We start from the raw sequence: 26,935 nt of genomic DNA on the forward strand, positions 1-26,935 counted from the left end.
AGAAACCTGTAGTTCAAGCAAAGGTTGTTATGATCTGCAACAAGTACTAAGGAAGGATAAGGGAAAACTGTCCCTACAGTAAAACTAAGCTGAATTCCTACAATGTAGCGGGCTGCCTGTTCCTAGCGAACAGACCCGTCTTAGTCCTCGGCTAGTCTGAACAGAAGCACCTGGCTAGAGAAACAGTCAAATACTGAAGTTCAGCACAGCCAAAAGGGCGGAGCTGGAATATAAAGGCAGATGGTCACGTGACCGCAAAACACAAGATGGAAAAAACAAACAGGAGGGTTCTAACAAAAGTAATAGGTTTTTGACAACTATGAGAGACAATTACCTTTCACAACTGGTTCAGGACCCAACAAGAAGGGGGGCACTGCTAGACCTAATATTAACCAATAGGCCAGACCGCATATCAAATATACGAGTTGGGGGTCACTTGGGTAATAGTGATCAAAAAATAATAAGTTTTCATATAACCTTTAATAAGATGTGTAGTAGAGGGGTTACAAGGACACTAAACTTCAGGAAGGCAAATTTCCAATGGTTGAGAGATGATCTTAGTGCAATAAACTGGGACGATATCCTGAGACATAAAGCTACACAAAGCAAATAGGAGACATTTATTAGCATCCTGAATAGCACCTGTGGACAATATATATGACGCGCCCCCTGGGCCATATTCTTTATGGGAATATCCGGAGCCGGATCAGATGGGGGTTGTAGTCTCCGAGTGGCTGTGACCCGGTCCGTGCCCAGGGTGTCAAACTGAGTTGTATGTGGCAGTCCTACAGATGTTACTAAGTTCTTAATGTCGACTACGCCACCCGTTGTGTTGCGGTCACTGTGGCCGCCGCTGCAGCAGGGTCCGCTGAGGCTGGTGGTGTAGGTGCAGCTTTGGTGATATAACCCCCAACGGGTGGGGTATAGCCTCAGGGGGATCAGGTGCAGAGGATGGGAGTTGTGGTGATGCAGTGTAGACGGCAATCAGAGACAGAGTCGGGTTATGCAGTTTAGGATGTTTACTCACTGCTGATGTTCTGGTCACTCCAGCTTCGAGTGACCTCCCGAGCCGTGCTGCGTCCACCAGGTTCTGGATCCAGCCAACTCCCAAATAAGTCCGGAGCGTGACCCTGAGCTCTCCTTCTGTCCTTTCTCTGGCCGTCCCCACTATTGATCCACCCAGGTCCAGCTCCCTCGGGCCTTCTGTTGGGAGACCCTTGGCCTTGGGTTCCCTGACCCTCCTCGTGGTATGCCTTCGTGGTGGATGTGGTGGGTGACCGTGGCAAACGCTGCCCACGGTCTCCGGTCTCTGGCTGGGGAGTGTTTTTGCCCCCACCAGCTTGGGTTCCGGTACCCTGTGCCGACTCTTCACCCGGGGATTTAGTTTGGGGTCTTGGAGTCCTTTTCTTCTGTTTCCCCCTCTGGGTCTCTCTTTCTCCTCTCTCACTCTGGGTCTCTCTTCTCCTCAGCTCGCTGACTTTCTCTCTGCAACTGACCCTGTTCTTAGTTGGTGCCCACCTTATATACACCCTCTATGTGTGAGCTCAGGTGACCAGCACCCAATGAGCTCCTATCTTTACCCAGGCTGCTCCCCCTATCTGCCCCTACACTACTTGGGATGTACCACCCCCCTCCCACTCCAGCCAGGAACAGACTCGGTCGTACCTGCACATTTCTAAGTGGGAGTACCGTCGGTCTGCTCCTCGGAAATGGGATGTGTGTAGTGCATGCAGCCTACCGAGCTCAGTCCCACACTCCATCCTTACCCGGGAGTGGAATATCACACCTCTGGGTTGAGGTGCAATACCCCTGTAGCAGCCGAATCCTCAGGGTGCTACATTCCCCCCTGGTAAATCACAGCACGTCCTCGGGCTGTAAGACAAAAACATCACATAACATGCAAAATTTTTCATAAACATATAAAACATTATATATATAAAACTTTCTCGTCGCCTCTGGCTCCTCCTCCGGTCACTGTGCAACGTGTGACCGGGTAAAGTGCGACAGTCTTTCTAGAAAAATGGTTTTCCTATAAAACCGGTAGGGGGCGCTTTAGGAAGCGCAACTATGTACAAGGGTATGGCCGCTCTCAGTCCTCGGCCAGGTAAGGAGGGAAAGGGAATGGCTGCTCACAGTCCTCAGCCTGTGGGATTAAGGGTAAACGGGTGAACAGTTCACATCAGCTGGTCCCAACGGGGACTATATTTGCAGTAACAGTTTCTTTATACCCCGATCGGGTAACTATTTACAGCACCTGCTCCGCTGTACTCAACAGCATCTTCCTCCTGCTCCTTCTTTGGGGATCTCAGCTTCAGACCCGTCCGGATCCTCTTGCTCTTCCTCCTCACATCGCAGCTCCTCCTCTGTCAGGCGATGCACATGGAGGGCGTAAGGTCCTTTGGCACACTTGTGCCGGGTAAAGGTGACCTCGTCCCCGATATAAAGGTCACGACCTCTGTGCCCCTCCGGCAGATGGGACTCCACATCTCTGCGCGTGACAAAGACGTCGCCGGGGGTGTTGTGGTCTCTGATGAAGCCCCACCCATGCTGCATATTGAACTTAATTACAGTCCCGGTGGTGCGGGGACTGTGCGCTGCACGGGGGTCCCTCCTGGTTCGGCTCTTCTGCTCGGCGCTCCTTATTTGGGCCTGTTGTTCTCGGACCCGCCTCTCTCTCCGCTCCCTCGCAAACTCCTCGAGCTGCTGTCGGCAACACTCAGCACGCTCCGCTGCAGCTGCCCTGGTTTCCTGAGTGAACCCCATTAGGTCTTCTCCGGTGGGGTCCCACTCAAATTGGGTCTCTTCAAGCGGGGGCGAGATCCTTATCACGGGCTTCGGAGCCGGAATCAGGGGTGCACACATGGCCCCAACTCTCCTCTGGTGCTCCAGTTCATAATATCTCTGGGGCCAGATGAAAGGCTGCCCGTCCGGCCACGTGTGCTGGGCAAACAAGTCCTCTCCCAGACGCGGCACCCTTGGTTTTACGGGTGCGGGCGCGGTGGTGGTGGCGCCCGGGTTGCCCAGGCCTTGCGGCCAGGCCTGGGGCACCTGGAAGGTGAAGGGCACCGTTAGGACGGCGGCGCCCTGGGCTACCTGGCCTTGCGGCCAGGCCGGAGGCTCCGCGGAGGTAGGGGGCGCTGTTGGTGCTGCGACGCCCGGGAATTCTAGGCCCTGCGACCAGGCTGGTGTTACTTCCTGTTTTGCCACGCTCGGGGTCGGTGCGCATGGCGTCACAGGGGTCGCGGCGGCGGCTTCCGGTTGGGGCCTAGTCTGCGTCGGTGACATGGCGTTTTCGGGCACAGCAGGGGGACTTTCGGGCTCTGCGACGGGGAGCTGGGGCAGGTAAGCGGTGTCCTGGTTTGGGGTATAGACGTCCCCTTTACCTGCCTCCATGCGTTCGGCTCCCTTCTCGGCGCCGTCTCCGGCCTTGGGTCCTCCCGCGCCATCCTCAGAGGCGGTCTGTCTCCTCATCTTGGCTGGCGTGCTCCGGGTCTTGGTTTGCTGGGCCATCTCTCGGCTCCACTCCGCCAATGTCTCTCGCTGTACCCGGGCCATCCTCCGTGCGAGGCCCTCCAGAGCTGTCTGTGCACACTCCCGGTCTCGGGGGAGCTGTGCAAGGACCTCCACTAGGCCTAGTGGGGTCGTGGTTTCCAGCAGGCTCCTGACCAACGGGTCGGTGCTGCTCTGCTCTTCTTCCAGCAGGCTCCTGGCCAGCGGGCCGGTGCTGCTCTGCTCTCTCGCCATCTCCGGGTGAGCTTCTCTGCTACTCTTCTCCAGGCTTCCTGCCTCCGGGTGCGCTCGCTCCAGACTCCTCCAGGCGGCACCCATCTTCGTTCTTTTCTTTCGTCTCCTCCCACTTCGAGGGCGGTCCCGGGGCCACTGGGTGACTGTCAGCTCCAGGGGCGGTTCTTTCACGCTGACAGACACCTCTAGCATCACAGTCTCTGTTGGTGGGGGCGGTTTCCACTTTTGGCGCCATTTTCGGTCCTGGCCCACGATGGGAGGTGGCCTCTCGCCACCCTCTGGCACGCCCATAATGGCGTCCGCTCTTCCAAGGCGGGAAACCTTTGGAAATGGCGGGAATCGCTTCCCAGTGGCGGGAAACTCTGCAGATGGCGGGAAAAAGTTGTTAATGGCGGACAACCGGCTGGAATCGACTGGTGATGGGGTCCGATGGCGGGGACCCTCCGGAACCGGCAGGAGACTTCTTCTTGAGGTAAACTTGCACTTTTCTTCAGGCACGCAGTACCCGGGTGTTGCGGGCACGTAATCCTGCCGACTACGCCAAAGTTGACGCGCCCCCTGGGCCATATTCTTTATGGGAATATCCGGAGCCGGATCAGATGGGGGTTGTAGTCTCCGAGTGGCTGTGACCCGGTCCGTGCCCAGGGTGTCAAACTCAGTTGTATGTGGCAGTCCTACAGATGTTACTAAGTTCTTAATGTCGACTACGCCACCCGTTGTGTTGCGGTCACTGTGGCCGCCGCTGCAGCAGGGTCCGCTGAGGCTGGTGGTGTAGGTGCAGCTTTGGTGATATAACCCCCAACGGGTGGGGTATAGCCTCAGGGGGATCAGGTGCAGAGGATGGGAGTTGTGGTGATGCAGTGTAGACGGCAATCAGAGACAGAGTCGGGTTATGCAGTTTAGGATGTTTACTCACTGCTGATGTTCTGGTCACTCCAGCTTCGAGTGACCTCCCGAGCCGTGCTGCGTCCACCAGGTTCTGGATCCAGCCAACTCCCAAATAAGTCCGGAGCGTGACCCTGAGCTCTCCTTCTGTCCTTTCTCTGGCCGTCCCCACTATTGATCCACCCAGGTCCAGCTCCCTCGGGCCTTCTGTTGGGAGACCCTTGGCCTTGGGTTCCCTGACCCTCCTCGTGGTATGCCTTCGTGGTGGATGTGGTGGGTGACCGTGGCAAACGCTGCCCACGGTCTCCGGTCTCTGGCTGGGGAGTGTTTTTGCCCCCACCAGCTTGGGTTCCGGTACCCTGTGCCGACTCTTCACCCGGGGATTTAGTTTGGGGTCTTGGAGTCCTTTTCTTCTGTTTCCCCCTCTGGGTCTCTCTTTCTCCTCTCTCACTCTGGGTCTCTCTTCTCCTCAGCTCGCTGACTTTCTCTCTGCAACTGACCCTGTTCTTAGTTGGTGCCCACCTTATATACACCCTCTATGTGTGAGCTCAGGTGACCAGCACCCAATGAGCTCCTATCTTTACCCAGGCTGCTCCCCCTATCTGCCCCTACACTACTTGGGATGTACCACCCCCCTCCCACTCCAGCCAGGAACAGACTCGGTCGTACCTGCACATTTCTAAGTGGGAGTACCGTCGGTCTGCTCCTCGGAAATGGGATGTGTGTAGTGCATGCAGCCTACCGAGCTCAGTCCCACACTCCATCCTTACCCGGGAGTGGAATATCACACCTCTGGGTTGAGGTGCAATACCCCTGTAGCAGCCGAATCCTCAGGGTGCTACATATACCCTATGGGAATAAACATGCTAGAAATAGGAGGAAACCACTATGGCTAAATAGAGCTGTAAGGGGCGCAATAAGTGACAAAAAGAAAGCATTTAGAGAACTAAAGCAAGTAGGTAGTGATGAGGCATTAAATAAATATAGAAAATTAAATAAATTCTGTAAAAACCAAATCAAGGCAGCAAAGATTGAGAAAGAGAGAATCATTGCCAGAGAAAGTAAAAATAATCCCAAAATATTCTTTAACTACATAAATAGTAAAAAACTAAAAAATGATAGTGTTGGCCCCCTTAAAAATAGTCTGGGTGAAATGGTGGATGAGGATGGGGAAAAAAACAATATGCTAAATGATTTTTTTTCAACCGTATTTACACAAGAAAATCGCATGACTGAAAACATGATTAGTAATAACAAAAATTCTCCATTAAATGTCACTTGCATAACCCAGCAGGAAGTACGGCGGCGTCTAAAAATCACTAAAGTTGACAAATCCCCGGGCCCGGATGGGATACACCCGCGAGTACTGCACGAATTAAGTAACGTCATAGATAGACCATTATTTTTAATCTTTAAAGATTCCATAATAACAGGGTCTGTACCACAGGACTGGCGTATAGCAAATGTGGTGCCAATATTCAAAAAGAGGACAAAAACTGAACTTGGAAATTATAGGCCAGTAAGCTTAACCTCTACTGTGGGTAAAATTCTGGAGGGTTTCCTAAGAGATGCTATACTAGAGTATTTGATGAAGAATAACCTCATGACCCAATATCAACATGGGTTTACGAGGGACCGTTCCTGTCAAACTAATTTGATCAGTTTTTATGAGGAGGCAAGTTCCGGACTGGACCAAGGAAATGCAGTGGATGTTGTGTATATGGACTTTTCAAAAGCTTTTGATACGGTTCCACACAAAAGGTTGATACATAAAATGAGAAAAATGGGGATAGGGGAAAATATATGTATGTGGGTTAAGAATTGGCTCAGTGATAGGAAACAAAGGGTGGTTATTAATGGAAAACACTGGGTCTCAGTTAACAGTGGGGTACCACAGAGGTCAGTATTGGGCCCCCTTCTTTTTAACATATTTATTAATGACCTTGTAGGGGGCATACAGAGTAATATTTCAATATTTGCAGATGACACTAAACTCTGCAGGGTAATCAATACAGAAGAGGACAATTTTATATTACAGGAGGATCTATGTAAACTAGAAGCTTGGGCTGATAGATGGCAAATGAGCTTTAATGGGGATAAATGTAAGGTAATGCACTTGGGCAGAGGAAATAAAATGTATAATTATATGCTTAATTATAAAACACTGGGCAAAACTGTAACTGAAAAAGACCTGCGTGTATTGGTGGACGACAAGCTCACGTTTAGTGGCCAGTGTCAGGCAGCTGCTGCAAAGGCAGATAAAATAATGGGATGCATTAAAAGAGGCATAGATGCTCATGAGGAGAACATAATTTTACCTCTATACAAGTCACTAATTCGACCACACTTAGAATACTGTGTACTGTTCTGGTCTCCGGTGTATAAGAAAGACATAGCTGAACTAGAGCGGGTGCAGAGAAGAGCGACCAAGGTTATTAGAGGACTGGGAGGTCTGCAATACCAAGACAGGTTATTACACTTGGGGTTATTTACTGTGGAAAAACAAAGGCTTAGGGGTGATCTTATTACCATGTACAAGTATATGAGGGAACAGTACAAAGACCTTTCTACTGATCTTTTTACTCTGAGGCCAGAGACGGGGACAAAGGGGCACCTTCTACATCTGGAGGAAAGAAGGGTTAATCCTAATCACAGATGAGGATTCTTTACTGTAAGAGCAGTGAGACTATGGAACTCTCTGCCGCATGATGTTGTAATGAGTGATTCACTATTAAAATTTAAGAAGGGCATGGATGCCTTTCTTGAAAAGTATATTACAGGTCATATATACTAGATTCCTTGATAGGGCGTTGATCCAGGGAACTAGTCTGATTGTCGTATGGAGTCGGGAAGGAATTTTTTTCCCCAATGTGGAGCTTAGTGTTTGCCACATGGGTTTTTTTTTGCCTTCCTCTGGATGAACATGGTAGGCTATGGGTTGAACTAGATGGACTTCCTTCAACCTTAAAAACTATGTTACTGTGTTACATATCCATAGAATAACTGGATTTATTTTTTTGTTTTTACCCTTGCCACCTTCTGCCATTTTCTCTTTATTTACTTTTTATTTCTTCATTGCTAGTGTTGAGCGATACCTTCCGATATCGGGAAATATCGGATCGGATTGGATCGGACCGATACCGAAAAAGTATCGGATATGGCCGATTCCGATACCAGAAACCAATGCAAGTCAATGGGACAGAAATATCGGAATGAAAATAAACCCTTTCTTTCCTTGTAGGTTAATTCTACATGAAGGAAAACAACTAAGAATAATGTAGAATGTATTGGGGGAGGTGGGGGAGACAATAAAGGCATAGAGGTTTAGCCCAGTCAAATGGAATAGCAGGAATTAATATTTTTTTAAGATGTTCTGAGTTACGGAAATATTGACTATGTTAAGTATTTTTATATTTTGTCAAATATTTATGTTTCACTACTTCCATGCTCTTCACCTTCTTTTTTACTTCTCCCACACTTTCTCCTTCATCATCCTCAGCATCTTTTTCATCCACTTCTTCTTCACCTTCTTCATCTTCTTCTTCTTCACCTTCTTCGTATTATTCTTTTTTTTTACATTCTTCATATTCTACTTCTTCATCTTCTTCATATTCTTCTTCTTCATCATATTCTTATTTGTGACAGGCATTCCTGTAGTTGTTATCTATAAAAGGTTGGACATTACACCTTTCGTTCTGCCCGTCACAAAAGATTTACAACAGGATTTGTCCGCGTTCAGTTTGGCCTGCAGCAGCAGGTCTTTTCCAGGGGCACCACGAGGAGGAACGGACTCACCCCCATATACTGCTTAGTCATCTTCTGCTTATAATTTAGATATTATCTTTTGCTCTGATTTTTAGTCTTATGCTTAATGTTCTTCCGCTTTTTGTTCTGCAGCTTCTTGTATTTCTGCTTCTTGGTTTTCTGTCTCTTGTTCTTCTGTATCTTGGTGCTTGTCTTCTCTTCTTTGTCCTCTTGGTCAACTTCTTCAGGGTCATCTTCTTGGTCTTCTTCGGGGTGGTCTTCAGGGTCGTCGTCTTCGGGGGTCCTCGTCTTCGGGGTCCTCGTCTTCTTCGGGTTGGTCTTCTGGGTCCTCGTCTTCGGGGTCCTCGTCTTCTTCGGGGTGGTCTTCAGGGTCCTCGTCTTCTTCGGGGTGGTCTTCAGGGTCCTCGTCTTCAGGGTCGTCGTCTTCGGGGTCCTCGTCTTCTTAGGGTTGGTCTTCAGGGTCCTCGTCTTCAGGGTCCTCGTCAGGGAGATCCAGAGTGATTACCAAGAACCATTTCAAAAAGCTTGAACTTGGAAATGTAGCAGAAGGTACAAGAAAGCTGAGGAACTACCGAGGACCAGCTGACGGTACTGGAACCCGGATGGGTAGCAGAAGGTACAAGAGCCAATGGAACTGCCGAAGACCAGCTGACGGTACTGGAACTCGGTTACTAAGCTGGAGGTACCTGTGCCAGAAAGCACTACCAAGGACCAGCAGACGTTGGTGGAACTTGGATACCGAGAAGGAGGCACCTAATCCAAAGGCACTGCCGAGAACCAGCTGACGGTACTGGAACCCGGATGGGTAGCAGAAGGTACCCATGTAAAAAAAAGTTCAAGGCCGCGAGCCGGCCGCAGTTACCAAAACCCACCGTCCTACAGGGGGTGCTTGTCCTATTGGCACCATGGAACCAGCCTTCATTGCCAGATCCCGCAGCCCACATAGGAGTCACCTAAACTGCAGGCACCATAGAGTTGGCTAACCCGACCGTAACACGACAGGACAACGCATTGGAGGCAAAGTGACGTTGACACTACCCAGAAACAGCTGGCGTGCTGGAACCAGGCTGGGCAGGAGCGAGCACCCGTGCCAAAGTCACTGCCGAGAACCAGCTGATGGTACTGGAACCCGGATGGGTAGTAGAAGGTACAAGAGCAAATGGAACTACCGAGGACCAGCTGACGGTACTGGAACCCGGATGGGTAGCAGAAGGTACAAGAGCCAATGGAACTGCTGAAGACCAGCTGACGGTACTGGAACTCGGTTACTAAGCAGGAGGTACCTGTGCCAGAAAGCACTACCAAGGACCAGCAGACATTGGTGGAACTTGGATACCGAGAAGGAGGCACCTAATCCAAAGGCACTGCCAAAAACCAGCTGACGGTACTGGAACCCGGATGGGTAGCAGAAGGTACCCATGTAAAAAAAAGTTCAAGGCCGCGAGCCGGCCGCAGTTACCAAAACCCACAGTACTACAGGGGGTGCTTGTCCTATTGGCACTATGGAACCAGCCTTCATTGCCAGATCCCGCAGCCCACATAGGAGTCACCTAAACTGCAGGCACCATAGAGTCGGCTAACCCGACCGCAACACGACAGGACAACGCATTGGAGGCAAAGTGACGTTGACACTACCCGGAAACAGCTGGCGTGCTGGAACCAGGCTGGGCAGGAGGGAGTACCCGTGCCAAAGACACTGCCGAGAACCAGCTGACAGTACTGGAACCCGGATGGATAGTAGAAGGTACAAGAGCCAATGGAACTGCCGAAGACCAGCTGATGGTACTGGAACTCGGTTACTAAGCAGGAGGTACCTGTGCCAGAAAGCACTACCAAGGACCAGCAGACATTGGTGGAACTTGGATACCGAGAAGGAGGCACCTAATCCAAAGGCACTGCCGAAAACCAGCTGACGGTACTGGAACCCGGATGGGTAGCAGAAGGTACCCATGTAAAAGAAAGTTCAAGGCCGCGAGCCGGCCGCAGTTACCAAAACCCACAGTCCTACAGGGGGTGCTTGTCCTATTGGCACTATGGAACCAGCCTTCATTGCCAGATCCCGCAGCCCACATAGGAGTCACCTAAACTGCAGGCACCATAGAGTCGGCTAACCCGACCGCAACACAACAGGACAACGCATTGGAGGCAAAGTGACGTTGACACTACCCGGAAACAGCTGGCGTGCTGGAACCAGGCTGGGCAGGAGGGAGTACCCGTGCCAAAGTCACTGCCGAGAACCAGCTGACGGTACTGGAACCCGGATGGGTAGTAGAAGGTACAAGAGCAAATGGAACTACCGAGGACCAGCTGACGGTATTGGAACCCGGATGGGTAGCAGAAGGTACAAGAGCCAATGGAACTGCCGAAGACCAACTGACGGTACTGGAACTCGGTTACTAAGCAGGAGGTACCTGTGCCAGAAAGCACTACCAAGAACCAGCAGACGTTGGTGGAACTTGGATACCGAGAAGGAGGCACCTAATCCAAAGGCACTGCCGAGAACCAGCTGACGGTACTGGAACCCGGTTGGGTAGTAGAAGGTACAAGAGCAAATGGAACTACCGAGAACCAGCTGGCGGTGCTGGAACCCAGGGTAAATACTAAAAACAGAGTGGAGCCAGAGGTGTAATTGGAGCAAATTTTAAATCAGTAGTACAGTGGATGTGGACAAAGCAGGAGAATTTGCCGGACACACAGCAGGGGAACAGCTGACGTTACTGAACCCCAATAACACTGGAGCAAGCGTTGACTGTGCAGACGGCACTTCTGAGCAGCAACTAGCGGTATTGGAGCCCAGGGTAAATACTAAAAACAGAGGAGCCAGAGGTGTATTTGGAGGAGGTTTTAAATCAGTAGTACAGTGGATGTGGACAAAGCAGGAGAAATTGCCGTCCGCACAGCAGGGGAACAGCTGACGTTACCGAACCCCAATAACACGGCAGCAAGTGTTGACTGTGCAGACGGCACTTCCGAGCGCCAACTGGCGGTGTTGGAGCTCAGGGATAATACTGAAAACAGAGGAGCCAGAGGTGTATTTGGAGGAGGTTTTAAATCAGTAGTACAGTGGATGTGGACAGAGCAGGAGAAATTGCCGTCCGCACAGCAGGGGAACAGCTGACGTTACTGAACCCCAATAACACGGCAGCAAGTGTTGACTGTGCAGACGGCACTTCCAAGCGCCAACTGGCGGTGTTGGAGCTCAGGGATAATACTGAAAACAGAGGAGCCAGAGGTGTAATTGGAGCAACTTTAAAATCTGTAGTAGTGAGAATGTGGACAGAGCAGGAGAAATTGCCGTCCGCACAGCAGGGGAACAGCTGACGTTACTGAACCCCAATGACACGGCAGCAAGTGTTGACTGTGCAGACGGCACTTCCGAGCGCCAACTGGCGGTGTTGGAGCTCAGGGATTACAGTTCAGGTGGTAGAAACATGAACAGAACAGGAGACCTGGAAACTGTTGCCAACCAATTATTTATTCTGGAAGAGGACTGGCAAATTCATGAGAGATCCAGGCCTTGTTCATTTTGAGAAAAGTAAGCAGGTCAACGTTATCGGAGGATAGTCGCATGCGACGGTCTGTTAGTACACCCCCTGCGGCACTAAAGACGCGTTCCGATAATACACTAGCAGCAGGGCAAGCTAGCACCTCCAATGCATACTGACTAAGCTCTGGCCATGTATCCAGCTTACAGACCCAAAACTTGAAGGGAGAAGAGCCGTCTGGGAGTACACTAAGAGGGCAAGACATGTAGTCTGTCACCATCTGACGGAAACGTTGCCTCCTGCTGACTGGAGCCGTCTGTGATGGTGTAGACATTTGTGGCGGTGGGGACACAAAACTTTGCCACATTTCGGCCATACTGGTCTTGCCTTGTGCTGAGGCACTGCTTCTACTCCCTCTTTGTGCAGAGCTTCCTCCACTGCCTCGACGCACTGAGCTGCTTTGTAAAGCACTAGCAGCACTGCTCTCGGTTGGAATGGAGAACATGATGGAATGCACCAGTGCGTCTTGGTACTCCCGCATTTTACGCTCCCGGTTCAACGGTGTTATGAGGCTTTGTAAGTTGTCCCGGTAGCGAGGATCTAGGAGGGTGGACACCCAATAATCAGCCGTGTTGAGAATGTGGGCGATGCGGTGGTCGTTTCTCAGGCACTGCAGCATGAAATCAACCATGTGCTGCAGACTGCCAACTGGTCAAGAAACGCTGTCCCCTGCTTGAGGCGTGATCTCTGCCTGCTCTGCATCACCCCACCCTCGCTCTAGATACTGACTACTAGAGCATTGTGTACCTCCCTCCTCTGGACAGATGTCTTCCTCATCCATTGACTCCTCCTCATCCTCCTCACAAAGTGTCCCCTGCCTAGGCCTTTGTGAGGAACCACGTTGCGCAGACTGTAGAGAAGCAGATGGCATTTGTGACTCCTCATCCTCCACCTCTTCCAAAACCTCGTCCCTTAGTGCTTGCAGTGTTTTTTCAAGCAGGCAGATAAGGGGGATAGTCATGCTGACTAGTGCATCATCTGCACTCGCAATCTGCGTGGAATAATCGAAGGCACGCAAAACGTGGCAAATGTCCTTCATAGAGGCCCACTCAGTGGTGGTGAAGTGTGAACGGCGCGCACTGCGACTTGTTTGCGCCTGCTGCAGCTGGTACTTCATTACTGCTGCCTGCTGCTCACACAACCTCTCCAACATATGTAACGTTGAATTCCACCTGGTGGGTAGGTCACATATGATGCGATGTTCCGGAAGAAGTAATCGGCGCTGCAGAGCTGCAATGCGTGATCTTGCATTGCTGGAACGCCGCAAGTGAGCGCACTCTATGCGGACCTTGTGAAGCAGTGCATCAAGATCCGGATAGTCCCTCAAAAAACTCTGCACGACCAAGTTGAGCACATGTGCCAGACATGGGATGTGAGTGAGGTTGCCTAGGCCCAGAGCTGCCACCAGATTTCGGCCATTGTCACACACTACCATGCCTGGCTGGAGATTCGCTGGCACAAACCACACGTCGCTCTGCTGCTTGATGGCATTCCAGAGCTCCTGCGCTGTGTGGCTTCGATTCCCCAAATAAATTAATTTTAATATGGCCTGTTGACGTTTGGCCACGGCTGTGCTCATATTGGTCACCATAACAGGTAACCGTACACGGGTCGATGTGGAGGTAGACCGTGACGGCTCCTGCAGCGCTGATTCAGAGGAACAGGAGTCAATGTGTACAGACTGGATTCCTGCAATCCTTGGAGTTGGCAGAACACGTAGAGTGCCACTCTCAAGATCTGTACCCGGCTCCACAACATTTACCCAATGGGCAGTGAGGGAAAGGTATCGTCCCTGTCCATGCTTACTGGTCCACGCATCGGTGGTCAGGTGGACCTTGCTACTGATGGCGTTTTGTAGCGCATGTTTAATTTTTCCCTCCACATGATGTTGCAGGGCAGGGACGGCTTGCCTGCTGAAATAAAAGCGGCTGGGCACGTTGTATTGTGGGACTGCCAATGCCATAAAGTTACGGAATGTGTCAGTCTCCACCAGCCAGAATGATAGCATTTCAAGGGCCAGTAGTTTAGCAATGCCAGCATTCAGAGCCTGTGCTCGGGGGTGGTTTGCCGAGTATGGGCGCCTTTTCTCCCATGCCTGTGCTAACGATGGCTGTAGACTGGCCTGGGAGTGTGAGGATGACTGGGAAAGTAGTGCTGTGGGTGGAATTACACTGTGTCTCTGTACAACAGTGCGATAGATTCTTCCATGGCGATCCTGTGAGGAAGCCGAACCAGCTGTGTGTGAGCTGGAGGAAGAGGCTACAACACGAGCTGAAGAGGTGGTAGGTGGCGCTGTAGGTTGGCCTAGGTCTTCAGTGTGTTTTTGTAACTCCACCACGTGCTTGGTCCGCACATGTTTCCACATATTTGTGGTATTGAGGTTGCTGACACTTTTCCCTCTTTTCACCTTCTGATTACACAGCTTGCATTTGACAAAGCAAATGTCATCTGCAACTGTGTCAAAAAAGGACCAGGCACTGCAAGTCTTGGGAGCGCCCGCTTTGGATTTTGGAAGAGCCATGCTCCTAATGGGTGCCGAAGTGGAGGCTACAGGCAACCAAGTCTGCCCCCTCCCTCTCCCTCCTTTTTGGGCTGTTCGGGGAATCTCTTCCTCAGAGCTGCTCCCACCACCTTCCTGTCCCTCACGCCATGATGGGTCAAGGACCTCATCATCTACACCACCCTCTTCAAACAACTGCTTCTCCTGGGTAGTCTCGACAGCACAGTACGCACCAGAAAGTGGCACCTGAGTCTCATCATCAGATGCGTACTGAGGTGTGCTGCTGACCATAGGCACTGGCCCACCCGCCTCTTCAGATTCAGAGAGACAAAACGGTTGCGCATCACTGCATACTACCTCTTCTTCAAATTCTCGAATTCTGCTTGGCTGGCCCCCTCTTTCCAAGCCAAGAGATTCAGAGAACAGAAGTAGAGATGGCTCCTGTCCAGGGCTCTCTGACTGCCTGGGCAATTTGGCAGGTGGTGAAGAGACAGATGGGTGCTCTTCAGTGCTCAGGACCTGAGAGGATCTGGAACTAATTGAAGTCGATGCGTTAGCTGCCATCCATCCGACAACGGCTTTAATTTGGTCCTCCCGCAGCAGTGGGGTACGGCTAGCTCCTACAAAGCTGCGCATAAAGGACTGTTCCCTGGTAAAACTGGGGGATGCTGAGTCACTGGTGCCCGCAGCAGGCACAGAATCCCCACATCCTCTCCCTGCAGGCACAGAATCCTCACGTCCTCTCCCTGCAGAAACTCCACGCCCACGACCACATGCCTTACTCCCTGCCTTCTTCATCTTGGTAGACTGATAAAGATAGGCAGAAAAGTACTAAGGGCTTAGTGTGCTTATTCCTGAACAGCTGCTAACAGGTATAAGAAACACTAATTTTATAAAGTGTGGACTAGACTTTAATATGAGCTAATGTGGCCTACACAACTGTAAAGTGGAGTGTTTGGTGAACTTTATTTAGGTTTTTTTTGTCACAAAAAGACACTGGATGTGCCTAAAGATGTAATAACGATAGTATCACAAACTTTTTGTAGCTATTACAATGTAGGAAGGTAACCTACAATGCAATAGATGAGGCTACAAAAAATAGGCTAATACTAATCTGGCTGGGGCTGCAGGGCCCAATGCTGCGGAAAGGCTCCTGTAACTACTCCTATATAGTGTGTTTGGAACCAATTTAGCTGAATACGGATGGAACCACCACACTAATAGGAGAAATCAGGAAAAATTATGAATTGGCAAAAAAGGACAATGTATGAGGCAGTTACACACACTGAGTGCACTACAACCAGACGTGGCTGAAGCACACACTACAGGGTGAGCTGCACTCACACACCAGACCTTGCAGACAGCGGTGAACAGTACAGATGCAGAACACTGTGCACTAGCGCTGCAAGACCAAAAAAATTTCTCTATCTACTCCTATATAGTGTGTTTGGAACTAATTTAGCTGAATACGGATGGAACTGACGCGCCCCCTGGGACATATTCCTTTTTGAGGGGAATACCCGGCACCGGATCAGATGGGGGGGTTGTAGTCTCCGAGCGGCTGTGACCCGGCCCGTGCCCAGGGCGTCAAGCTCAGTGTTATGTGGCAGTCCTACAGATGTTATTAAGAGTTCTTTTGTGTCGACTACGCCACCCGTTGTGATGCGGTCACTGTGGCCGCCGCTGCAGCAGGGTCCACTGAGGCTGATGGTGGGTGCGCAGCTTGGTGGGATAACCCCCAACGGGAGGGGTATAGCCTCAGGGGGGACAGGTGCAGAGGATGGGGGTTGTGGTGGTGCAGTGCAGACGGCAATGAAGACAGAGTCGGGTTGTGCAGTTAAGGGTGTTTACTTACTGCAGATGTTGTACTGGTCACTCCAGCTTCGAGTGACCACCCGAGCCGTGCTGCGTCCACCAGGTCCTGGATCCAGCCAACCCCCAAACAAGTCCGGAGCGTGGCCCTGAGCTCTCCTTCTGTCCCGTTCTCTGGCCGTCCCCACCAGTGATCCACCTAGGTCCAGCTCCCTCGGGCCTTCTGTTGGGACACCCTTGGCCCTGGGTTCCCTGACCCTTCATGTGGTGTGCCTTCGGGGTGGATGTGATGGGTGACCGTGACAAACGCTGCCCACGGTCTCCGGTCTCTGGCTGGGGTGTGTTTTCTGCCCCCACCAGCTTGGGATCCGGTACCCTGTGCCGACTCCTCACCCGGTGCTTTAATTTGGGTTCTTGGGTCCTCTCTGTTTTCCCCTCTGGGTACTCCTTCTCTGCTCCTCTCTCACTCAGGGTCTCTCTATTGCTGCAGGCTGACTTCCTCTCTGCTTGCTGTCTGCTCCTCTGCAGCTGTCTTGCTGTCTCCAACTGACTTGTTCTCTGCATCTGACCCTGCTCTTAGTTGGTGCCCACCTTATATACACCCTCTATGTGTGAGCTCAGGTGACCAGCACCCAATGAGCTCCTATCTTTACCCAGGCTGCTCCCCCTATCTGCCCCTACACTACTTGGGATGTACCACCCCCCTCCCACTCCAGCCAGGAACAGACTCGGTCGTACCTGCACATTTCTAAGTGGGAGTACCGTCGGCCTGTTCCCCGGAAATGGGATGTGTGTAGTGCATGCAGCCTACCGAGCTCAGTTCCACACTCCATCCTTACCCGGGAGTGGAATATCACACCTCTGGGTTGAGGTGCAATACCCCTGTAGCAGCCGAATCCTCAGGGTGCTACAGAACCACCACACTAATAGGAGATATCAGGAAAAATTATGAATTGGCAAAAAAGGACAATGTATGAGGCAGTGACACACACTGAGTGCACTACAACCAGACGTGGTTGAAGCACACACTACAGCGTGAGCTGCACTCACACACACAGACCTTGCAGACAGCGGTGAACAGCACAGAGAACTGTGCACTAGCGCTGCAAGGCACAGCGATTTATAAAGTAGCTTGGGTAAAGCAGAATAGACCAAACAGGTAGCTAAAACTGTCCCTCAGAACAACAGCGTCCTATCCCTAACTGAATTCACAGCAGAGTGAGCTCAAAATGGCGGCGGCGGCTTTTATAGTGCATCATGACATCATTTCAGCAGCCAATCACAGCCATCCCATTAGTTAAGATGCCTACATGCCTAACAGGATGTGCCCACACTTCTTAGGATCCTCATTGGCTGAATAAAATGAAAATGGCTCATTGCATTATGGGAACTTCCGATTCCGGTATACGATATTGCAAAAGTATCGGAATTAAGTATCGGAATTCCGATACCGCGAATATCGGCCGATACCCGATATTTCAGTATGGGAATGCTCAACACTATTCATTGCCCATTTATAAATTGGAGTACAAAAAAACCCTAAATGAAAAAGTCACTGCTCACTATACCTTTAAATAAATATTGTAAAGGGAATTTGCTGAACTGGCATACATTTTATTTTTTTTGCCAGTTTGACTATGCCGTGCCATCTAAAGCAGTCATTCTGAATCTACTGTTTGGTGTTATAGACATGGCAGTTTATCATGGAGGATACCTAGTACAAGAGCTGTTCCTGGTATATAAAAAATGGGCTTTATTATTGTTTTATACGGGTATTATAAAACCCGTTATACCTGCTAAAACTGCGCACATGGCGGGTCCTACCTTGCCGGGCAGGGATCTGTTATAGTGTGCCAGGGTCACATGGCACATCCGTCCCTTATATAGAGATTGATTGTGCTATAGAGACGTTGTACAATTAGTCCCTTTTTAAAAAAAAATAAAAAGAAAGAAAGAGTGGCAGTAGCCCTGAATGTTCTTTTTTTCCTGTGAACACGCTCAGCTTTGAAACAATGTTACACTCCTCCATTATGAAACATGTTGCCTTTCATTTCAATGCAGTTTTTTTATGACCTAAAAAGACACAGGGTGCCCATTCCTTTTGTGCCCGATTGTTCAGTCAAACTATACTAATGGAGTTGCATGTGAGTATAGGAGGAAGAGCTCTATAAATTTTGGGGTCCATATCTTCATCTCTCACTGCTACGTATTAAAAGTTTGTCCTAAAAATTAAATTTTTGTGGCAAAAAAAAAGAAAATTGTATTTTTTCACACACACTTTGAGCTAAATCCTTTAATAAAATGTGGACTCAAAAGACTTATTACAACCATAAATGCATAAATTAATTCTTCAGGGGGTGTAGTTTAGAAAAAGGGGTCCGTTGTGGAGTTTCTGTTGTTTTAGCATGTCAAGAACTCTATTTCAGCCAAATTTGTGTTCCAAAATTCAAATATTGCTCCTTCTGTTCCGAGCCATGCCATTTGTCCAAACAGAGGTTTGTGACCACATGTCGGGTATCGCCGCGCTCAGAAGAAAGTGGGTATCAAACTGAGTGGTCCATTTTTACAAGTTATCTCTTGCAAAAGTGAAAAAAAATTGGGGCTAAATAACATTTTCGTGAAACAATTGAAATATTTCTATATGACGATCTAATGTTATCACATTGTGTGTAGTACCTGCGGCTTAAAAATCCCTACTATACCCCTGGATAAAATACTTGAGTGGTGTAGTTTCCAAAATATGGTCAGTTGGCAGGGGGTTTGCACTGTTTATGCACATCAGGGGCTCTCCAAATGAGACATGGCATTCGCTACCGATTCCAGACAATTTTGTGTTCCAAAAGTCGAATGGTGCTCTTTCCCTTCCAAGCCCTGCCGTGCGCCAAAACAGTAGTTTTCCACCACATATGGGGTATTGGCATACTCAGGAGCAATTGCACAGCAAAATGTATGGTGCATTTTCTCTTTTTACCCTTGTGAAAATGCAAAATTTGGGGATTAAACAACATTTTTGTGGGAAAAATGTTTTTTTATTTTCTTGGCTCAACGTTATAAAATACTGTGAAGCACCTGGGGGTTCAAGGTGCTCACCACATAACTATATAAATTCTTGACGTGTATAGTTTTCAAAATGGCACCACTTTTGGGGGTTTCCACTGTTTAGGCATATCAGGGGTTCTCCAAATGCGACATGGCGTCTGCTTCCGATTCCAGACAATTTTGTGTTCCAAAAGTCGAATGGTGTTCCTCACTTTACGAGCCCTGCCGTGCACCCAAACAGTAGTTTTTCTCCACATATGGGGTATTTGCGAACTTAGGAGAAATCGCACAAATTGTATGGTCCATTTTCTCCTGTTACTTTTGAGAAAATGCGAAATTTGGGTCTAAGCTAACATTTTTGTGGGAAAAAGTAAAATGTTTTTTTTTTTTTTCTGTTTACATTGCTTTAGTTCTTATGAAGCAATTGCTTGGTTAATAAACTTCTTGAATGTGGTTTTGAGCACCTTGAGGGGTGCAGTTTTTAGAATGGTGTCACTTTTGAGCATTTTCTGTCATATAGACCCCTCAAAGTCACTTCAAACGTGATGTGGTCCCTAAAAAATGGTTTTGTAAATTTTGTTGCAAAAATGAGAAATTTCTGATCAACTTTTAACCCTTCTAACTTCCTAACTAAAAAAAAGTTATATTTCAAAAATTGTGCTGATGTAAAGTAGAGGTCAGAAATGTTATGTATTAACTTTTTTTGCGTGGTATAACTTTCACATTTTCTTGCAAAATTTTCGATAGTTTCATAAATAAACGCAAATAATTTTGACCAAATGTTACCATTATCATGAAGTACAATATGTCACGAAAAAACAGTCTCAGAATCAGGGGGATCCGTTGAAGCGTTCCAGAGTAATTACCTCATAAAGTGACACTGGTCAGAATTAAAAAATGAGATTCGGTCATTAATGTACAAAGTCCTTAAGGGGTTGACAGACAAAAAATGTTGGAAAAGTGCTCAGGAAACAACAAAAAAACCCGCTAGCATTTCCTGAAGCATTCCTCTTGAAGTGGGGTCACCTGCCTGAAAGGACATGGTGTTGTCTGCACATCCCCTTACTCAGCATTCTATGGCAGGGTAATGATTTCACACTACTTCACTGGAGTTTGACACTTTGTCAGCTAGAGCTGCATTTAATTATACACTATCATTAGTCACTATATGGCAGAACTAATGTGGCGTCGTATAGTGTGTGTCATCCAACAAGAACACCATAATGACAGCGCTACATAGAATTATACAGGCGGACGTGGGTCCTCTTGTGCAGCAGGTGGCGCTGTGAATGGAATGTGGATTGTGGAAGTTTTCTCTCGGAACTGCCATACCCAGTGAACGGGAGGAGCGGCGAGTGACATGAACACCCGGGGTCAGTGCAGCGCGGAGGGGTCTGTGCGCTCATATATGGGGGGAGGCAACTTGGCAGACGTGCAGCTTACTGTGCGGAGAGTGTAGAGCTGGGCTGTTATGTAACCACGTCCTCCATGCTCCTCACTGATGTGCGCTTCTGTGTAGGGCTATTGGGACATAACTATGTGTGGGTGGGTCATATAGCTGGTGTTGCTGGTGGGATCATATGTTCACATTCTGGGGAATAAGTGTATGGCCTGCTGTGCCAGGGGATTAAATTAGCTAAATTAGAAAAAATGGATGTTAGGCTATGTTCACACTTGTATTTTGAAGTCCTGTTTTTAGGGCAACTAATTAATATAAAAAACGGAAGTGTTGCATAACTCATGCAAACAGATACCCGTTGATTATTGAGTTCCCTTTACGTCTGTTTTTTTTATAATGGGAAGAAAAGCGTATCGTTACAGACAATGCTGAAGTTGGTTTCTTATTCATCCAGTTTTTTATTTGGGGCTGAAGTTGGTTTCTTATTTAACAATTTTTTTTTTACAGGTTTAACAACAAAAAGAAAAAAATCACAATGCTAAAATACAATGCAGCGAGGTGCCCTGAGGAAAATAAACTTAAAAGCAGCTACAAAAATGGGCATCAAAGTGGGTACTGAAGGACGTTATTAAAAGGGTTAAATGAAATTGGGCCACTTTCCTCACAGTGCAGACACAGATAGTGATGCTCCACATCTAATTCAGGTCACTCCAGCCTGGCCCAAATGAGTTCTTGGCATCAGAACTGGCATAAAAAGTGGGCCAATAGCAATTTTTACCAGATTTGAATAAGTAACTGGGGTTTTTAAAGGGGTTAAATGACTTTGGGCCGCTGATCTCACTCCAGCATTACATACATAGTGATGCCCAGCATCAAATTCAGGTCACTCCTGCCTCGTCCAAACGGGCCAGCGTGGGTGACAGTGTACAGTGCGCAAGCGTGAGAATGAGCTGACTTAAGATATTGATGATATATTCTTTGGAGGGGGACCAGACACCCCCTACTGATCAGCTGTTTTCAGCTCCATCGGTGGCCAGGTGTAAATAGTGAAAGGATCCAAGCTGCGCTGATTTGTTCACTGTGTAGTGTCCTCTCTCAGGTACCATAGCTCAGCTGCTATTGAAGTAAACTTGAGCTGAGCTGCAGTACCTGGGAAGAGACACTACACAGTGAATGAGGCTCCATTCACACTGTACAGCTTGCCGGAGCTGAAAACAACTGATTGACACCCAGGACCCCCACTGATCTGATATTGATTCTGGGGATTGGTCCTCAATATCTTAAGCATGGAAAAACCCCTGTTCGGTTGAGTCCCTTTTTTTCCTCATCCTCCTTCTATGTACGTGTAGATGGAACTGAGCTGACTTTGTCATTAGTACAGGTATTACTAGAACTTCCTGTATGATGAAATTGCATAGACGGTATATCACACAGGTTCTCCATAAGGGCGGACAGAAACTCCCTTGCTGCTGATAGCTCCTATCTCATGGTTATAATGAAGAAGAACCTAGATCTCCATAGCACCTCTTAGCTTATTTTTTACAGATTGAGGCAGATATAGAACACATAATTTTGTCTAATCTGTTATTAATTTCAGACTGTAGATTTTTTTTTCTTTTAATAGTACAGTATTGAAGCGTATTAATATATGGTATATCAACCGATGCATGGTCTAGACCCCTAGTAAGACAAAAGTTTAAGAAAAAGAAAACACCCTGACTACAAAGTAGTGTGTACCCTTGTGCAGCTGAAAAAAATAATCTTCCGTGTCATCAGAAAATGACCTATTGTTTCTTAGATATGAAATAAATTAACAGTAGTTTCTATTATTTCTTTCTTTGCTTGCACCCTGGAAACCCATCAGGTTTTTGGCCCCCCAAACCACCATCAGTAACACATAGGTCTGTTCCTGTAGTCTCTAACAGTGTCCTCAGTAGCCCAATGTGATGTGTTATTCATCAAAAAATTAGATTTTCTGAAACTCACATTGGATTCAGTAAATTAGGTGTAGACGCTGCCTAGTAAAGCCAAGTGGTCCATACTTTATCCCTTATTAAGCTGTATGGCTTGGTTGATATTCCTGAGTTAAAGACTTACAATGACATTCCCTGTTCCCGGGGGCTTTCCCACTTTAGCGTTCTCCATCAGTTGCCTGAACTGCTTTTCTTGTAATCTGTGGGGATCTCCATCCATCAGGCACCAGATAAATTGTCATTGAGGGACAACCACTTTATTAACACTTTACATTCTTATTCCCAGCTCCTTCATTTTTTATTTGTGGTGTAATAAAACAAGTGTATGATTAGGTGATCCTTTCTTTTATTGATTGTTGCATAATGGTATAGTGCATTTTTAAAATCCTAATTAATTTTCCTCTTACAACTGACATAATCTAACACAAATAATCAACAAATTATCTTCTAATCTTTTACTAGGTTGATAATGGCTGCGTGTCTATCTTGTCTGCATCACCTATTTCTGTAGTGAAACTCTGCTTACAGCTCTTCAACGCAATCATTAAGGTAATATATGTAAATAAGAACAAATAAGTGGCTCTTTTTAAGGGTGCATTTACACTCGCCACTTGTTCCCAATAATCATGCAGTTTAAACGGGATGCCAGTCACCCGCTGCCTGATCAAAATGATCGTTCTATAGGTAAAAAGTGTTTACACGCATGCTTGTAAGTCATTGTTCTTGGCAGCACATTGTCCTGTGTAAACAGGACATATGCTGCTGAGAGCAATGATATTCTTTGTGCACAGAACTATCGTTTTTACATTTGTTTTGTGCACATGGACGTGCGGTTGGCCTGTCTAAACAGGCTATTAAACTACTATAAATCAGCGTGCACATTTGGCATTTGTTTAATGGTCACACTTTGGCTAATGTAATTATACGTTAAAGGGGTTTTCCCTTGAACAAATTTAATCTTAATCAACATTTTAATCAATAGATCTTGGATTAATAATAATTTCCACAATTGGATTGGTTTAAAAATATGTTCCTGTGCTGAGATAATCTTATAAATGTGCCCCTGCTGTGTACTGTGTAATGGCGGTGTCTGACCGTGCAGGAACACAGTCTGATCATACCACTGCTCCTGGGCAGGGGAGGAAACAAAAGAGTATACAGACATTACTGCACGGGATCACATCTGTAAGTTTTTTTCTTTGAATAAAACATTACTTAAAAACAGGCAGGGAAAAGTTTTGCCTCACAAAAAAGAATCAGCTATGATCCCCTGCTGTAATGTCTGTATACTCTTACTTCCTCCCCTGCCCAGGAGATGTGGTACGATCAGACCATGTTCCTGTACGGTCAGACCCAACCATTACTTAGTACACAGCAGGGGAATATACATAAATTATCTCAGCACAGGAACATTTTCTTTAAACACATCTAATTGTGGAACTTATTATTATTCCATGAGCTATTAATTAAAATGTACTTTGTTCGTGAGAAAACCCCTTTAAGGCTAAGTTTCCTTTAGGCAGGAACATAGCCCATGTTTTTCTGTGTATTCACTTGCAGAAAATCCGCTGCATATTAGATTGCCAGCATAGTGCGTGATATTTTAAGAAATCTCATGAACTTGCTAGGCCATATATCTTCTGCGTAAATTGACCGGAGCTGCGGGTTTGAGATCCGCAACATGTCAGTTTATGGTGCACATATAACCGTGAATTTCACCCTTTACAATTTTTCTTCTGAATGATATATTGCTGTGGGAGGTCCACAGTGGAGACAGTACATATGGACTCAGCCTTCCTCAAAACATATCCAACTACTAAATATAAATAATAACTAGCTCTCGAATCACTTGGAGATAGTATAGAAAATAATGTCCCCAATAACTAGGTAATAGAGTAATGACAGCAATCTGGGTATTACTGAGCTTAAAGGGGTTTTGCCATCGTTAAAGAGAGTCTGTCATGTCCTCAATCGCTATTAATTTGCAGATATGGGGTTCATCAGGTTAATAGCGTTCCAAAGCTTTATGGCTGCTGCTCTGAAAGCCTGGCTACCGGAAGGAAATTAACTTTCTTTTTCCCGGCAGCCTCCGGCATGCATAGAGGCGTGTGACCAGTGTGGCTTCAGTCTCCGCTCTGTATATAGTGAGTGGTGGCTGTAACTACGCCCCTGCACTGACTGACAACTGGCTCAGCATCAGTGCTGATTGGGCTATCCGTGCCAGTGCATGGTTACAGCTGCGCTGACAATGTATTGGGCGGTGACTGAGGCCGTGCCTCTTTGACTCAAAGCTAGAGGCTGCCAGGAGGAATAAAAGTTTGTTTCCTCACGGTAGCCAGGGTTCCAGTGCAGCAGCCAAACTGCTTTGGTACACTATTAACCTGCAGATTAATAAATGTTATTTTTACATGACTGGTTCAATTTAAAAGTTAGCAGTGGGAGTGGATGCATATACAAGAATAAAAAAGAAAGACAAACTTACCCTAGGAATCCACTTTAGCTCCACCACTGTCACTCCGATTGTCTCCTCCAAACCAGAAGAAATGATGTCCTGACCACCCGGTGACTGATGTTTGTAACATCTTTTTCAGATCGGTGGGTAGACTCTATTTTTACTTTTATAACTGACACTTCCCACTGTTAATGTGTAAAGAAGAATGAACATCCCTTTAAAACGTAATGCAATACATATACTACAGGTATAGAGAAGTAGATTGCAGGACTTGTAATACAGGTGAACAGCAGTGCACTACGGTAGATGAAGTAGATAGTAGTACAGTACATGTAATACAGGTGGACAGCAGTACCGTAAATGATGTAGAAATAGCAGTACAGTAATTTAATACAAGTGGAGTACAGTATATGATGTAGATGGAGAAAGCAGTACAGTACAAGATGTAGAAATAGATAACACTACAATACATTGTAGACCAGGTAGACAGCGGTACACTACATATTATTATGTTCTGCAACTTAGAACTAAGGAATAGGAGGGAAAAGCTGTCCCTGCACTGAGACTCAGCTTAACCCTACACTGGGGTGGGTGCCCTATTCCTTATGAATAGTCCCACCGAAACTCCTGCACTGAACTCAAACGAAGACTTCTAGGATGGGGAAAGGGGTCCCTAAAAGATCTAAGGACTGGGAGCAAATGCAGGAGACCTCCTAACAGAAAAGATAGTTGCAGAAACTAAAATTAAAGGAAACAAAACTTGTGGAACAAGAAGTCCCAGGATAACAATAGTCCAAAGCAAGAAGAACTAAACAAGACTACTTAGCCAGAGCACCAGCGTTACAACACTGATGTCCAGCGGGGAATGGGAGCCAGATTCTGAGTAATAAAGAGTGCAGAGATCACATGACCAAGAAACCCAGCACCAGAGGAAAAGACTAGAAACCTGAAAACCACAACTAGATGGCCGATAGTAAAACAACATAGATTCTAACTCATATAGTACAGGTGGACAGCCGTACAGTACATGATGTAAAAATAGATAGCAGTATAGTACAGGTGGAGAGCGGAATAGTACAGGTGGACAGCAGTACATTACATGTGGTACAGATAGAGAACAGTACATGTAATACAGGTGGACAGCAGTACAGTACAGGTAGATAGTAGTATAATATAGTGACAGGTGGACAGCAGTAGAGTGCATGATGTAGAAGTAGATAGTAGTATAGTAGAGATGGGGAGCAGAATAGTACATGTAGTACAGTACATTCAGCACAGCACAGATAAATTGTAGTATGGTGCATGTAGTACAGGTGGACAGCAGTACAGTAGATAATGTAGAAGTAGATAGCAGTACAGTGCATGTAATCGGATGGACAGCAGTACAATATAGATAGAGAGTAGTATATTACAAGTAGTACAGGTAGAGCACAGAACAGTATAAGTATTACAGGTGGAGAGCAGTATATTACATGTAGTACAGGTTAAGAGCAGTAATCTACATTTAGAACTGTATTGCACGATAAAATGGTAATATAAGACCATTAAGGGGGTTTAACCCTATTGAAACAATGTTCACAATAACACAAATTCCCTGTTTTCCCAAGTGGAGTGTCTCATGACCACAAGTATCTGGACTGCAGGCTTGTTTTCTCAGCCTGGAAATCCCTTTAATGAATACATGCAATAAAGGAATGCATTGCCTGCTAATTGTCTCTTTTTGCCCCCACTATGATGTGCTGATTGTCAGAAGTTTTGCCTGTAAAATAAGCAGACTGATGGTCAGAGCTTCCAGCCACATGCACCCCAGAGCAGCAGTGT

The 26,935-nt window shown here is 47.3% G+C and overlaps 1 protein-coding gene across 3 annotated transcripts in view; it reads left to right on the forward strand.

Annotated features, from left to right (window-relative positions):
- Nucleotides 1-26,935, forward strand: part of RNF14 (ring finger protein 14) — a 63,321-nt gene that overhangs the window by 12,968 nt on the left and 23,418 nt on the right. The window contains exons 1-3 of one of the 3 annotated variants that reach the window (XM_073651248.1): nucleotides 20,612-20,663; nucleotides 21,197-21,297; nucleotides 23,125-23,211. The gene's annotated coding sequence lies outside the window, so the exon portion shown is untranslated. Of the gene's footprint in view, nucleotides 1-20,542; nucleotides 20,664-21,196; nucleotides 21,298-23,124; nucleotides 23,212-26,935 lie in introns of those variants that run through there. The other 2 variants (XM_073651246.1, XM_073651247.1) reach the window with 2 other exon arrangements.

This window comes from Phyllobates terribilis, unplaced genomic scaffold, assembly GCF_046119375.1.
Source record: "Phyllobates terribilis strain yellow unplaced genomic scaffold, ASM4611937v1 Scaffold_11__3_contigs__length_659146591, whole genome shotgun sequence".
NCBI lineage: Eukaryota > Metazoa > Chordata > Amphibia > Anura > Dendrobatidae > Phyllobates > Phyllobates terribilis.